The sequence below is a fragment of the Coptis chinensis genome, chromosome 4, assembly GCF_015680905.1.
Source record: "Coptis chinensis isolate HL-2020 chromosome 4, ASM1568090v1, whole genome shotgun sequence".
NCBI classification, from domain to species: Eukaryota; Viridiplantae; Streptophyta; class Magnoliopsida; order Ranunculales; family Ranunculaceae; genus Coptis; species Coptis chinensis.
Genome location: NC_141459.1, coordinates 44,689,508 through 44,700,746, shown reverse-complemented (window position 1 = coordinate 44,700,746; position 11,239 = coordinate 44,689,508).

Genomic DNA, 11,239 nt, shown 5'->3' with positions numbered 1-11,239 from the left:
CTTGCCCTACCGCCTCATACACTGTTTCCAAGAGTGGTGTGGCATGGGTAGGTTCGGTTTGGTTTTGGGTTGAAACCGTTATCTGAACCGCCCTAATCAGTTTAGGTATTACAAGATACACCTTATGGCAATGGTTAACCGACCTGCAACCAAACCAACACCTTATCGTTAACCGATCTGCAACTAAACCAATGTATTTTACAAAACCAAAAATTGACCCGAACTAATAATTTTTTGGTTAACTGTCTTTAACCGTAACCAAACCAACATTATGGAAGAATAATCAAATAGCTTGTAAGTTGATATATATATATATATATCTTCTAGAATTGAATTGACGAGTTGTAACTAGACAATTCCGTTCTAAACACATGCCTAGAACTTAAATTTTTTTTATACCCCATTCTAATTTTTTTTATTATTTATTCATTTTATCATTTATCTTATTTTATGAATTCGAAATTGAAAAAAAAAAACTTATTATGAAAAGCGAATCGATGGGGAAAATAATAATCCCCATCTCACAAATAACACACACAAATAAAGAAGGATTAAACTTTGTTTTGTGCCCCATTTTTTAGTCCCTTTCTAGTAGACATATATCAACTTTTAGTAATTTTGGTAGTAATATGGTTCAATTCGGTTATTTTCGATTTATAATTCTAAAAACCATTGACCGAACCGACCCAACTCATGCGGTTTGGTTCAGTCCGTGTAAATGGTTTTGTGACGCCCCCTAGTTTCCAAGGTCATTGTTGCCAACTAATTTTTTCCCACTAGTATCTCAGTGAAAAATTTAAGAATGCCGCCCAAATTCCAGTTTCCCACTCAAAATTTAGAGACCAGGTCATTATGTTTCAGGGCATAGGGTACTGTTAACTTTACTCTCTCTCTCTCTCTTCACCTCAACTCCTTGAATGGCAATAGTGAATTTAAGAGAAATGGGATCTAATCTTGACACACTAGTACAAAAGGTACTCATGAAAAATGTTGTGTTCGTTGACGACAAGACTTCTTCTAAAGCATCATTCAACTCTCAACAAGCTCGAACTATCAAGGTATTAATTGATTAATTTTTGTGTAATTAGTTGATTTTATTAATTAATAAAAATATTGTAGGTACTTGAACAAAGGGTGGGTGGAAAGTTTAGAATGAGAGAACTTGATGCTTGTGCTCGGTCTGACAAAAACAACAAGTCAAGCAAAGACAAAGAGTTGTTGAATTAAATGCACTTGAAGTAGGACTTTGTTTCAACTTTCAACCTTGACTAATGATATTTATCTTATTTTTTAAGAATGATTACTGCCGTGTCTATGTATATGTCTTGTACGATCTGATTATAGAAGTTGTTCCTAGAAAAAAGGTGATATGAAAATTTTAATATCAGGCATCTAAGACATACTTTACTAATGTTTGGAGGTAATTTTGTGGTCTCAAGAATGTCAATCTATACTGAGTTTATAAATAGTTGGAGTGGTAATTGATATGGCCATACGAGGGCGTTAGCAGTGGTTTTAAGTTTCAAAGTTCAAGTCTTACTCTCATAGCAATGAGAATTGAAATGCAACATCATATCTTGTTGAATGGATATTTTTCGCTCTCTAGCTATATAAAGTAATGGCACGATTGATATTTTGTTCAGAACATGCACCATGAGTCCATGATGTATAGGCTATCATTTATATAGAATTATAGATGATATATGCAGATGTTCAAGAATAAAATATGTTTATGCATGCTTTCATCATAGTGATGGAGATGGTTTTTTTAAGATAGCTGGAAGCCATAGATTGTGGAAACAAATTCTTTTGGACGATGTGTTGCATAGACTTACCCATCATACGACAGAGACTGTATGGTTTTTGCCCTTTAAAGAAGGTAAGTTATTCTTCCACACCTTTTAATAAATTTTGTTTATTTCTTTTAATGAAGTTTTTAAAATTTGTTTTTGAATTGGGTTGGATATTTGGTAAAAGGAAAACATATTTCTTTTGGTATACAACAAACTTTAGAAATGTGATAGATAGTACTCATGATTAGAATCGAAGGAGTCAAATGAGTGTTATAGGAGACAAGAAGCTTGGTTGAGGCCTCCCAAGGGCTTAAAATTCAAGGTGGGTGGTTCAGAGATTGAAATTCAGATTTTCAAAAATCACATGGTGGGGATTGATTGTTTTTGTTCCTTTCAACTTCTGAAAGAAAAAGGTTATTGCATGTGTATCAAAACTCCATTTATGACGTTTTCACTTTGCTCCATAAGGGTCCTTCAAATGATTGAAGAGTTGAATAACACATACACCCTCTTTGGTGGTTGTGAAGCATCTATATTCGATATTATATTAGCATCTATTATGTTATAGTTATGGGTCTTCTGTGTAAACATAAAATTACATGCTGTCTTCTTAATTCTTCTGGTTTATTGTCCATTTTCATGTTAAGAACAATGCGAAAGTACTTTTTGAATATATATTATTCCATGTCGCTATGTTCTTTTCCATAAATTATATGATACGTGCTTTAGTGGGACTACATGTTTTATTTCTTGTCTTCCTTGTGTATTATTTTTGCTAGTTAAGTTGCTTTGTATATTATAGAATCAATTAAGATAAGAGAAGATTACAAGGTTCCTAGAATGATTCCCAAGTTCAGTGTAACAATAAGTAGACTACAAGACATTTAATTTCTTAGGCATTTAGGAAAATCTTAAGTAAACAACATTAGGGTCCTCCCACATAAATTTGTAGGGGTTTCTCTTCATACAAAACGAACACATCTTTTTGCAATTTTGCTACCTGCTTTGCAACAAAGTTGGCTTCTCCATGTATGTATATCATACAAAACTTGAGTTTCATCTGACATAACTTTCACTTTGTATCATTCTCTAGTTCCTAAGGGATCATAATTGAACCGAATGCATAGACAAAGAGACAAAGAGTCAGACTCTACCCACACTGATACTCGCCCTTTCTCTATAGCAAGTTTAATATTTTCAAGTATAGCCACGACCATAGCTTGAAACTTACTAGTAACCCCCAAGCCATTGCTCCCATCGTCCCATGCTTTTTGGTTTGTTGAGACCATTTTATATGATATTTTTTATTTAGAATTAGATAATTGGAAACACTATCTTTGGTTTCACCGAGACACAATTTCTTCATTCTTAGATATCCATTACTATTCTAAAGGGAATTAGGCTTCACACAATCTACTGAATGATACTTCGATTCAAGAGGGAAGATGCTTATCATCTAAAAGTGCTATAGCACATAAGCTTTGGTATCTTCCCCCCTTTTTGTTTAGTCTTTCATATTTTTTCCAACTTGAAGTCCAATTAGTTTTTTAACAAATCTTAATTGATAATTCATTTGTAGAAGTACTTAAGTACATACTCATTTATTATATAAATAAAAGAAGTGAGTGCACATCCTTAAATATGGATCAATTCAACTTTTCGAAGTGAAGGAAATTCTTCCCTCATTTTTTTTTCCAAATCGGGTGTCCAAGCTAGTTTAAGCACACCTCGACTAATCTCGGGGCCCTGGTTGGAAATTCAACCAGGTACTACCTCGCCAGTGGCCTTGAGGGAAATCGAACTGGTGACCATTAGAGAGCAAACCCAAGGCCGGACCAATTGTGCTACCCCTTAAGGTTAAATTCTTCCCTCATGATTTGGTAACTAATGATTGAATTTTTGAGGAGGATAGGTAGTCGTGAACATGACTTTTAAATCTCTGGCAATATATTTTTTTGAACGTTCAAAATAACTTGAACTTGCAGGTGAAAAAGGTGATTCTTTCATTCTATATTTTGATGGAACAGGGTAAAGCTACAAGAGAAGTATGAAACATTTGTTCACCCTCCTTGCTTCCATTTTCAATTTAGAATATATGATTATGATTTGTTTGGAAGTATGCTAACTTGTGAGTTATGTTAATGTGATGCATATGATCTTGATCAACATTGTGAAGACTTAAAAATGGGTGAGTTTAGTGAGAAATGTGACTTTGATATTGATGATGCAGTACAAACATTGGAGAAACTAGGCGTTGTTGCTCGGGTGCGTGCTACTTTGACATCTCATTTTGATTAAGTTACTGGGTTTATGGGTGCCATAGTAGAAAAGGGAACTTTGTTTATAACCACCATTTTATGTTTTCAAATATATTCACAGATAACAAATTGTAACCAACTAGATAACCTGCAATCTGATTTTACTAGATTTAAAAGTTAAAAAAGACATAAAAGAATATATTAACAAACTGGTAAGAAGTTTTTTCATTGACAATGCTAATAGTCAACCTTTACTACATATTTTCCATTAGGGGGTGAGGAAGTATAAATTGTATTATTCCTGGGAGATTTTTCGATTTACATAAATGTACATGATAATTTGAAATAATTGATGTTAGTTTAGGAAAAATAGTATCATTACAATTGGCAAGCAACGATGGTTGGCAAGGATTCTTGTTGGGCTTTTAAGGTGAGAGGAGGAAAAAAAATATAATTTTCCTCTTGATCGTGATTGTACTGTTAGTTAATCATCTCTTGCTTGGTCTCTGTCTTTGGGTTCTCATGTTTTAATATATGATAGTATACTATTGGAAGATATTACTATGTAAGTTTGAAGTGTGCCATTGAAATCATAGGCACAACCACCAAGGAGATGGTGTTAAAGGCTAAACAAGATGCTACTATTGCTTAGCCTTCACATGTAATTTTCTTGACTCTGCTATTTTATTGGGATGCAATAGGTGTGTTTATGAGCCTGTTGAAACTTGGCATCTGTAACACCCCATTTTTTTTAGTAACTCTGTAAATTTATTTGTTGCATGTGTCCTTATACTCTTTCATGGCATCTTGGCAAAGTTATGGATGTACAGGTAAGAATTTAATTTCGAGTACAAAATTTTCTTTAAGGATGTAGACTATTTTGGTCTAGAATTTAGGTAAGGGGTGTTGGCCCTTGCTTATCTTTTTTGGAGAGAGAGAACCAGAGAGGGAAAAGAGAGAGAGACCAAACTAACCAGAGAGAAAAAGAGTAAGAGAGTGAGGGATTAGAGATTAGAGATTAGAAGGAAGGAAAAGAGAAAGGATGGAAGGCCACCAAACTATTTTTGACTTCGAAAGTTGGAAGCTTAGGAACGCGGGATTTGAATTCGCTTGTAGGAATTGGTTTGCTTTTCGATTCAAGGTGCATAAACGTTTACTTTCCTTATTAAATCTTGGTGTATGGTAAATGTTTGTTGAATCATATAATATGGAGTTGTTAAAATTGTAGTTAAATAGACTTCTTTTAGAAAATCCTAATCGATTTGTATGCAATCTCTTATTGAAATTGGTGATTAAGTTGGAAGTTCAATAGTTTATATTGGGAGATGGTTTATAAATGTAAAAGCCTATCAATTTCATGTGGGCCATTTAATTGGAGTTTTTGATTGAATTGGGCATTGTCATTTCTTGTCTTTTTCTTGTTGTAAATATATAGTGGATTAAGGTGAGAAGATTTCAAAACAGTTTCGTATTATAAATTTGGATTTCCTTGTCTGGGGTCTCATGTACGGATTTTAATATAAGAGGTTTCATCTTGGTAAATGCCTAATACTGATTTGTTCATGTCTTGAGGAATTGAAGTTTATGGATATTTCAAATACATTTGTTCTGATTTAGAGGTAAGATAGCTACTACCTCCTATTTGATATGGCCTATGCCTAAACATAAATAGATAGCTTCAATGAGACTTCCATCCAATGCAGCAAGTCATACGCTATTTGAAAGTGTATGTGAAAGATTAGGTAGTTGATAAGATACACCGTCAGAAATCTGTTGTCTGAAAATCAGGATCTGCATCAGTTTTGGAACCACGTTTTTGCATAGTTTGGCTAAGATTCAAACCCATGCTAAACATGAAAAAGTAAGACCTGTGTGTCTGCTTTCCAACCCTTTTGACCTCGACATATTCAGAGTCCTGTGGAGATAGATACAGTCTCTAAAAGTTTGGTTGGCAGAAAATAGTGCGTCAGAAATCAGTTTTTGCGTACTGTGTTCGAGCCTAGTTTTAGCATATTTAGAACGAGATTGAGAATTTTTGTAAAACATAAAGAAGTAAGGTCTGTGTGTTATATTTACAACGCAAAAAGCCTCGTTGCTTTTGGATATTTGTGGAAAGAGTTGTGCTATCCCAAATATAGCCCGTCAGAAATCTAGTTTGATCAAAATCAAGATTTTTACCATTTTCAACCTAAGTTTTCTTCTAGATGGGCTGAGGTTGGGACTTCGAGTTCTACATGAAAACGTAAGTTTAAATATCCTAGTTTCTAAATAATCAAGTCATCTCCCATTTAGATAAATATAGGAAAAACTATAGCATTGACAAGTTGGCTAGAAAACCTACCGTGTTATCCTTTTATGTGCATAAACCTGTTTTGGGAAATATGTCTAGTAATGAAGAAAGAGTTTCTTAAACTTTTTTTGGGTGTTTTATATAGCGTTTGTAGCATACTTTTAGATGGTGGTTTTGTTTGGAACTGACATAAATCTTTAGATAGCTTTCGGAGGCCCGAAAGTATAGTAAAATCAGTTTTTGAGCAATTATGACTTGTAGGTTTATTGTGCATCACTAGGGCTGAAACTATATATATTTTTGAGCAAATATTTATGGGGATATTTGGAACTTGTACCTATTTTTATATGATGGTAAAGGCTCGATTTGGTGTAGGCTTTTACGGGTCTTTAGAAGGGAGGAGAATGTGGATTGGATGTGAATTTGACTGAGTTCACGATAGATGCGAACTGCCTACGTATCAAGTTCTGGGGTGCAACTTGAATCAAGTCAGATGTAGTTCCTCTTCTCTTTATATAGGCAAGTTGCCCACGCTTCCTCCTCTCCCGCGTCAGGTCGGGTTCAGGTCTTCAGGTCATCTCGTGCACCATGATGGTGAGTAATGGAGATTTAATGAGATGCGCCAATGAAGTTTCAGTCTTGAATGTAACAGCTCAGACATACGTTACAAGCCGTTATGAAACGCGCCTGAGGGGACTGAGTGTGGTAGAGGTCGCTTATGGAGAAGGTCGTTCTACTTACTCGAGTCACTTTGAAGCGAGCTTGTAAGATGGGCACCTGAGGTCAGTTGGTGGTGACATTGTGTTGGATGCAAGTCTAATATAGGCGATCTTCTGGCATAGGTCGCCTTACCGAGTTAAGTTGTTTTGTAGCGATCTAGTGAGGTGATTATTGGAGGTTGGCTGGTAGTTCTGTTCGTGCTGGACACGTGTCTAATATCTGTTAGGTCAGGATATTAGTCCCCTACAATGATTTAAGAATTTGGTTTCCTTATTTGTAAACATAATGAGATTTATATATTATTGCTTTCGGATTCGCTTTATTGCTGGAGGAATTTTATGCTTGGATGTCTGGAGACTGTTTTGTGCTCTAGAGTTCCGAGGTGAGTTCTAGATAAGTTCTCTTGCTGAAATTGAACAATTATATCATAACGAATGTTATTTGAACTTGTTGGAAATGTTTTCATTGTGCTAGTGTTGGATATGCCTTGGGATTATATATGATTTTTTGAATATGAACATTATCTAAAGTGAGAATAATGATTATTTTGAGCACGGTTATGTATGACAATTATGCTTTTGGTTAAGAGCTACGTAAGGCTTGATCATAATCTTGAAAGATTGGATACGTAGGCAACCTTATGTAAAGGTGTAGCCACTATAGTACATATTATATATTTAGTTTTTTGTGACCGATATATGTGTGCGATGGATGTAGTATCCATAAATGAATTTGTGTTTTATGTACGAGTCAAGAAACTATATGCTTCTACTTAAACGAGAAACTATCATATGAGTCTCAAAAAGTAAGAGGAATTACTCGTCTTAATGTACGTAGGGGTTAAATAGTATTGTTGTATGCTTTTGAACTGTTTAAACTAAACGGTGGTCATGTGGCATTATATTTATATGTGATGGCGATAACGCTTGGATTTTGTGGAAATTTAATATTTATTAGTGGTGGTGTTACCATGGGAACTTAGGGGTTCCAAGATACGAAAGTTGAAATAGATAAAGCTTATATGGATATTGAACAATGGGTATTGAATGGTATACCATGATGAAGCTTGTATTATTTGATATTGATTATTGGGTATTAAACGGTATACCCTGTTGGAGCTTGTAGTGATATTGGTTTCATTTTAGTTTTATTTTGATATGATTCATTGGTTCCTTGAGAATAATTGTATGCTTGTGTGTAAATCCCTAGTCCGCCACAACTCGTTTGATATGAAAGTCATGTAATGATTGATTTTATTGTATGAAAATTCCTCGAGTGAATCTTCTGGGGTGTAGTTAGTAGTAAAATTCCTAGCTTGCTTGATCACCAAGGTGTGCAGGGATTAGGAAATTCCTTGGTTGTATTCCCCTAGGTGTGATTATATATATTAGCCCAAGTGTGGCTGTTGTGATATTTATGATATGATTTTGTGCGCGAATGCATAGATCCAGCTTTCTTAGCGTTCTGTGAGCTTGAGTCGATATCGCAGCTGAGATGGTTGCATGTTACTAAGAGTGGGTGATGGTTATGCGAGAAGGCACAAATGGATATATGTGTCAGTCATAATAGTGTCTAGAGGTAACTATCGTGGTCGTGACTAGGGATATTTGTGTCTAATATTATAATGATTTCAGATATGTAGTTAAGTGTGAATTATTATAAATGTTAACTAGCTTCACTCGTTTAAAATATGTTTTGTAGAATGGTAAATATACTAACCTTCTTGTAGGGGTGGATTACCATATAAAGATTTTTGAACAAGGTAAATCTATTTTATTTGCTGATTAATTTTGAAAAAAAAAAGAGGACGCCTCACACTATATAGAGGAACTAACTGTCCTAATGTAAGTTATATAATGTTTTTAGTAGATTTTAGACGCGCTAGAAAAACTAATGCCTTCCGAGGGAAGGAACTAAATTATCTTGAGGTGTAAGAGTTACTTAACTGTTCTGGCATTCGTTGAGATGGTTAAGTAGCTAAGTTTAGCAATGAGATATATATTGTTATGATTTCCAGGTTATGACAAGATTTAAATTTATGAAATGTCGAAAATATAGAGGAGATTCTGTCGAAATTTTTGTAGGATTTTGCTGTCTTTGTATAGTTTGGGTTTTGCTTGGTTGGCCCGTATCGTGTTCTGGGTTTCGTAATGATTGTAGATGCCATGTGTCTTTGGTATTCAGGCATTACAAAATTTGGGGCATGACAAGAGTCCTGTCTAAGATGGCTTATAATTCATTGTGATTTTCTTTCCCTCTAGTTTTTTGTTTTTCTGCAACTAACTTCACTCTTTTTTTCAACCTATGTTTTTGGAAGACTACATGAGGCATTGCTAATCACAATGATTGAAATGCAAAAAGATAAATGAAAATTTGAGCACTGAGGATTACTTAACTTAATTGTTAGGTCTTTTCGAAGAGTGGGTGCCATAGTGTCTCATATTCAAGTATGTTACTTATGTAGTTATGACATTCTAAAACTTGGTTGGTTCTTTAATAAGTTGGGATGAACACCACCTTTATTGGAACTCTACTTCGTATGCAGAAAATGTGACAAAGGTGAAAAAGAAAAAATATATATTGTGTGATAGGCAGATAAATAAAAAGTCATTACGGTATATGATTAACAATTTTAGTTGATATATATGGGTGGGGTGGGGGTGTTATTTTTTTCAATTTTCAAAATAGGAGAGATATATCAAAGAAAACTTATCAAAAGGGGGGAGGGTGTCTGAAATTAACCAAAAAAAAATATTGAGTTGAAGCTTCCTATGACATTGTGGTAGTACTTTCTCGGGCTGCTTATTCCAATTATAATTGTAGTGGAAGCAGTTTATTATATTATTAAATGTGTCATACAACAATGGTATGTATGTGACTATTGACTATTCATAGTTTTTGATAATCTTGAATCATACAAGAAACTTCTTATGTCATTAGATAAGACATATTTATGTTTACGACATAATACTTGTTAAATTGTTATATATTGATATGGCATGGGGATTATTTATTGGTTGCAGATATCAAGATGTCATGCTTTTGTTGATGAACGTATGTTAACTCTCGGGGCTAGTTGAGTTGTTGGTAAGGTTAAATTTCCTAGCCTACATCTTCATCACTAGAAGCTCAAGATCTGATGGTTCTTTTGCGTTCTTCTTCCTTGTAAATATAACACCTTATAGATTGTGCCATTGATTTTTAGTTGACGATTTTAAAAATTAGAGACGTGTTGTTCTTTTTCATCCTTTTACAGTTTAATTTGGTATGTTTTTTCTTATAGCAGTTTGAGGCATCTAATGTTAGTACATGTTATGAACACCTTTTTATCAATAGCACATTTTGTGTAGTATCTCTAATTACTGTTTTGTTGTGGTGATTAATTTGGTTATTTTAGATCTTTATGTTTCTATTCAACTACCTTTTATTGAACGTAATTACTCATATACTCTTGATTATGTTAGTTCAAATACTTGTATAATTATATTCTAAGGATTTTATTTATAAGTCTGTTATGGATTGAAACTGCATACCTTAATAATTATGCATGCTAGGCTTATGATTGGTACTGCATATTACTATGTTATATCATTTTAAAAGAATGTGGATTGGTTATATAGAGTTTCGATGTTTACTATAGACTGAGTAACTTATTTGGTTTAATTGTGTATCTCCATATGGTAAAGGTGGATTTGGCTTTATTTGCAAATATAAAGATTTAACTGTTGTGAGTGTTTCAGCAACTGGGCGAGGACAAGTGGTGTATTTTGAGGCTGACTTACTGCGGAGAAAGTTGCAAAGAAGAGTTGCACCAAATTGATGATAGAAGTAGACTCAACATGCTACAATTACATCTTTCAATGTGTAATTAAGCCTAGATGGGGCAAGAATCAGGAAGCTAATGCCCTTTAAGCTCACGTTTGGAGTGAAGACGATTCCTCTTAATATGTTATTAAATGTGTTATATGGTGGTTATGACAGAATATGTAGCATATATCGGTGTAGTTTTTAATCATACATGCCCAAATTCTAATGTCATTTCATATGACATACTTAAAGTTTACGAGAAAATAATTAGCGTAACTTAAAGTATGATGAATATATTGTCATAAGTTTTGCTATTGCTACATGAGCAACATTACATCCAGCTAAAACCGATGTAGATGTGTAAGGTGATA